Source organism: Nycticebus coucang, chromosome 15, assembly GCF_027406575.1.
Source record: "Nycticebus coucang isolate mNycCou1 chromosome 15, mNycCou1.pri, whole genome shotgun sequence".
Taxonomy (NCBI): domain Eukaryota; kingdom Metazoa; phylum Chordata; class Mammalia; order Primates; family Lorisidae; genus Nycticebus; species Nycticebus coucang.
This window is the reverse complement of record NC_069794.1, coordinates 28,995,732-29,001,268: the sequence shown is the minus strand read 5'-3', so window position 1 is coordinate 29,001,268 and position 5,537 is coordinate 28,995,732. Positions and strand designations below refer to the sequence as shown.

General features: G+C 34.0%; 1 non-coding gene across 1 annotated transcript; it reads left to right on the top strand.

The window, feature by feature from the left end:
• The first annotated feature begins 5,101 nt into the window (after nt 1-5,101).
• Nucleotides 5,102-5,231, top strand: LOC128567105 (small nucleolar RNA SNORA31). The gene has a single exon (XR_008374769.1). It is a non-coding gene; the product is annotated as a small nucleolar RNA SNORA31 (small nucleolar RNA).
• Nucleotides 5,232-5,537: the final 306 nt, after the last annotated feature.

Sequence of the window (5,537 nt, the reverse complement as noted above, 5' to 3'; positions counted from 1 at the left end):
ACACCAAGAAGAACACTTTCTTCCTCAAAGGTATTTTCATCATTTCTACCTGTGTCCCCATGGGACGCATGCTGATGTTGTGAGGACTTTTTGCTTGTCTGTGGTATCTAATAATTGCAAAAAGAACTCACGGACCTTTATTGCTAATAGATTTCACGAGTATTTGTGTATTTACTGTGTGGCCCAAGACAGCTCTTATTCTTTCAACATGCATCAAAAAAGAAAAAAAAAAGAAAGGTTGGACACCCCTGATTTATATCATCAAGTTCAGTTTAGCAGTTAAAATTATCCTTTATTTGACAAATTATACAAATTCAAACTCAATGTTGTGAAGATCACCCCAAGGCATTCAAGTTTTACTGACTGGGAAATTCTTAGAAAAAAAAAAAAAATCTAGGGTTCCACTCTGGAGAAGGCATGACCACAGAGTACATTTCTGAGTTTGAGCAGTTGAAGGCTGGTAATGAAAGCCCAAATCTTGTCCTTGCCTTTCCAAATCAGCATTCTTCATTTGTAATTCTGAGCCATAGGTGGATTTAATCATTTTTCTATTGTTGTTTGATAGATTCCATACTCTACTTCTCTACACACACTTCTGTATTTATCTTCTTGCAGTAAATGCTCTCTCATGTGGACTGGAAGCATTTGGAAACTAGTAGTGTGCTGCCATTGTTCATGTAGGAGCCAGAGATCTTAGATTTGACTAATTTTTTTTTTATATAAAAAGCTATTGGGCTGAAATCTGAGATGGAACCATTTATAGCAGATAATTGCAGAGACACCCCTCTGAGCTTCCTTGTGTCATGTCTCTTATTTGCTTCTGTTTTAATAAATGTTGGCTTTAAAATATCTGCTAAGCAGATACTTTAACCCAGCGGCAGAGGGGCTTCTGACCTTGAGCTGTGGATGGAGGGGTGAGGTCACTGAAGGGGTAAACTTGGTAATGGTTCTCTCACCTTTATCCTTCCTCCTCATCAGTGTTATTATCACGGGTATCCTTTATAGGTGTATTATTTGTAGTTTTCCAATCATCCTTACATGCTCTTTTGCTTTAACATCTGCTTGAGGCTGGTTTTCACATGCAATATATGTAGTAGTAGGTTTTTTCAGATTGAATGTATCTAAAAAGTAATAATTAGAATGGACGTACATGAGTAAATTAGGCTCTTCTTATGTGAAAATAAAAATAGAAAACTGTGATATAAAAGGAAATAATATTTTTCTTCTTTTCTCTTTCCTAATGGTAGGAAAGGGAAAAGATAGGCCTTGACTCCAGTCAAAGGAATGTATTTTTTTTTTTTTAATAAACCCCTTTTATTCAATCCTTTTTTTTTTTTTTTCCTTTTTTATAAGGCAGGAAAAAAAAATGGTGACCAGGACTAGGCAGAAGTGGAGTATGTTATTTCCTTAACTTGTATAATCATGCTTTTAATGCAACTGAATTCTATGCTGTCGAGAGCCTGGTTTGAGGCAGTACCCCCTGGCACTGAAAAGGCAAGTGGATGAAAATGCGTATGGGGAGATGGAAGATGAGAAAATGTGACTTCAGGACTATTTGGCCACTTACAGTGCGGTGTGGCAGAAGAACCTAGCACTTAACGTCACCAGACCTCAAATTTTAGAAGAGCTCATCTAAGCTTTCCTTTTATTTAAACCCACCCCTGTCTTTAGTCTGTAATTGCTGCCTCGGAACCTCAGTTTCATCAGTATGAATCCTAAAATTCTCAGAATCACACATAAGGGAATTTAAAAAAGGTCAGAGCTGCAATCAGGATGAAATTTCTGGAATAAGACTCAAATTTATCACAACAAGTAGGAGCATGAATTTCAATGCAAATTAGCTCAGACACTGTTAGGCTACAAATAGCCTCCTGGGTATATGTGGTAGTTACCTGTTAACTGGGGCGATAATCATTGCACAGAAGAGTGCGGATTGTAGAATGTCTCTATCATTACAGAAAGTTCGATTGGACAGTGCTGCACAAGCCCCCAGGACTTTTAAGGTAGAAGTAACTGAAGTGGATTCTAGTAATTGCAAAGGAGACTGTCTTTCAGGCTTCTCAAATGATAACTCTGAATGAGTTTCTCCTAAACCACACCTAATAAAAGATAATGTGGAATAATTATATAAAGCATTAGCAGGAGCTAGACCACATAGAAATAATCCTGACTTTCACAATGTTTTGGCATACTTTGTTTAGTTTAGCAAAGTTACTTTGTCATGTTGTAGCTCTGTTTTTCAAAGAAAATAAAATGAAATGCTAATAGTAGCTGTAAGACTGAGATTTTTAAAAATACTTTGTTGAGGCATAGTCAACATACAAATAGCTATACATATTTACTATATACAATGTGATGAGTCGACACCTATGAAATTGTCACCACAGTTTTCTCTCATCCTACTTACTAAGTTATTGATTCAATTAATACTATCACATGTGTAAGCTAAGAACATTTATCATAAGGTATACCTCTTAGCAAATTTTAAGTACAGAATACAGTATTATGAACTATAGCTATTATTGTTTACAGGAGATCTCAGGGATCTGTTTATCTTGCATAGATGAAACTTTGTAACCTTTGTCTAATAACTTCCTATTTTATCCTCACCCCAGTCTCTTGTTACCATCAATCTAGTCTCTGCTTCTGTGAAGTTGAAATTTCATATGCCTCATAAATGGTGTTTGTCTTTCTGTATCTGACTTACTGATTTAACATAATTTCCTTTGGCTTCATCCATGTTGTTGCAAATGACAATATTTCCTCCTTTTAAGACAATAATGCTCTGTTGTATGTTTATACCACATTTTCTACTTTCATCTGTTATGAACGTTTAGGTTGTTTCCATGTCTTGTGTTCTGTGAATAATACTGCAATAAACATGAGACTGTAGATAACTCTTTGAAATATTGATTTCATTTCCTTTGGCCTATACCCAATAGTAAGATTGCCGGATCATATGATAATTCTGTTTCTAAATTTTTTTAAGGAATGTCTGTACTGTTTTCCAGAATGGCTACACTGATGTACATTTTTTTATCAATTTTGGGCAAGGGTTCTCTTTTCTCCATATCCTCATTAAAACTTGTTTTTTGAGAGCTTTGTTTTGTTTTTGTTTTTGTTTTTTTTTAATAGCTTCCTTAACAAGGATATTTTATTGTGGTTTTAATTTTCATTTCCCTGTTGATTAGTTGTGTTAAAAACTCTTCTATATACCTATTGACCATTTATATGTCATCTTTGGAGAAATATTTAACTCTTTTTTTTTTTTTTTTTGTAGAGACAGAGTTTCACTTTATAGCCCTCGGTAGAGTGCCATGGCCTCACACAGCTCACAGCAACCTCCAACTCCTGGGCTTAAGCGATTCTCTTGCCTCAGCCTCCCGCGTAGCTGGGACTACAGGCGCCCGCCACAACGCCCGGCTATTTTTTGGTTGCAGTTTGGCCGGGGCCGGGTTTGAACCCACCACCCTCGGTATATGGGGCCGGCGCCTTACTGACTGAGCCACAGGCGCCGCCCATATTTAACTCTTAATAACGTTGTTTTGTTGCTATTGAATCACGAGAGTTTCTTAAACAAATATTAACAATTTATTTGCTACATGGTTGCAAATATTTTCTCCCATTTGTAAGCTACCTTTTCTTTTGACTGATTATCTCCTTTCCTGTGTAGATGCTTTCAAGTTTGGTGTGATTCTACTTGTCTATTTTCATTTTTGTTTCCTGTGCTATTGGTGTCACATCTATGAAATCATTGACAAGGTCAATGTCAAGAAGCTTTTTTTCCTGTTTTTTTTTTTTTTTTTGTTGTTGTTGTTGTTGTTGTTTTTATTAGAGGATTTTTTTTTTTTTTTAGGTTTTTGTCTATAGTGTGTGATAATGGTGAAATTTCATTATTTTCCATGTGAAAACTCTGGTTTTCCAATGTCATTTATTGGATAGACTATCTTTTCCTGATTGTGTTCTTGGCAACTTTGGTGAAGATTGGTAGGCTGTATGTAGACTTTTGTGGGGGGGACTCTCTATTGTTTTCCATTGGTCTATATGTTGTTTAAGTTTTATATATATAGAATACCTTTTGGAACATACAAATCTTCAAAAACTGTTAACTCTTAATTAATTTTATTATTCTTCTGTAGCTTCTGTATATGTTAAATAAGAATATGACAATAATTTCCATTTATTAATTCCAGGGCTTCTCCAATACTAACTATCCTCCTAAACCTTAAATATAGCATTATTCCAAGAAAAAATAGGAAGCAAGAATAAATTTTAGTAACTAGATGTTTATGTAGAACAGTGTACATATTAGACAAGCAGTCCTGCATAGAAATTTGAAAAATTGTAATACTCATGCAAAGTGTAAATGATAATTGCTATGTCCTGTTTAATCTATTTATTTCTATAAGAATTGTGAAAAAAGGAAAGACTAGGAAATTCTCCAAGCCTCTATTCCACCCACAGTATATTCATCTAGGATGTCTTTGAAATAAGAGTACAATAGTATTCACTTTCCTATATTCACAGTAGTTTGTTTTTATAATCAATATTTTAATTAAAAATTATCTAATGTGATTTCAACTTTAAGAAAAATATAAAATATTCAAAACACTTATTTTAAGAACTTATTAAAAAAAATTAATCCTCTTTGTCTTTGAAGTATTTCAGACATCTATTGAAAGTCTAGAAGTGAAGCAACGAGAGTTATTCTCATGTCTCTTAGCTGTTCATTAGTTTGATATATTTCCTTCAGTCACCATTACTGCCAGGCTGCTGATCGATTACAGCACATAGGTTGGCTTCATTATTAAATGGCTCTAATTATTTTGGATAGATATTGAGAATTTTATTTTTAGAAAGCAAATGCTAGGAAGAATTTAATCTCTAAATTGTATTTTGAATTCTAAAGATGATTATATCTATACTGACATCATTAGTAGGTATTTAAAGTAAGAGTTGGGAGGTCATGTTTGTTATGGATCCTTTCTAAAAAGTGTTGTGAAGATCATTCTGAAAGAAGAAAACATTTCTATTAAATCTCTCATTTAAACTTCATCAACACAAAGAACAATAAAAACTGTGTTAAAAACAAGAAATTCCTCTGCATCCACTGATAGACCTTGAACAATTTGCTGTTGTTCTTTGGTTTGCACTAGGATGCAAAAGAAAAAATTCCTTGAGCTTTCTGTCTGTCTTTGTGGTGGCTCAGAAAAGAAAAAAAAAAAAAAACAACAAGAAATTCCTAACTCTAGTTAATGGCCAAAAAAGACTAAAAGAATATAGTTAAAAACGAGAAACGATCTATTTTGATTTTAAATTCTTGTTTTCCATGCACTTCTGGAGTTCTTTCAGAGCAATATTATTCTTAACAAAGGTAGGTAATCATGTTATTTCCTTTGGCCGCTGAAAGGGAAAAGCAATGCCTAGATATTACTGTTAGTATTTCTATATGGAATCTTAAAGACATTCCATGCCCTTCTCAAAATTCTTGTTTTTTCATTCTAAAATCCACATGCGTATCATAGAATCACACCATT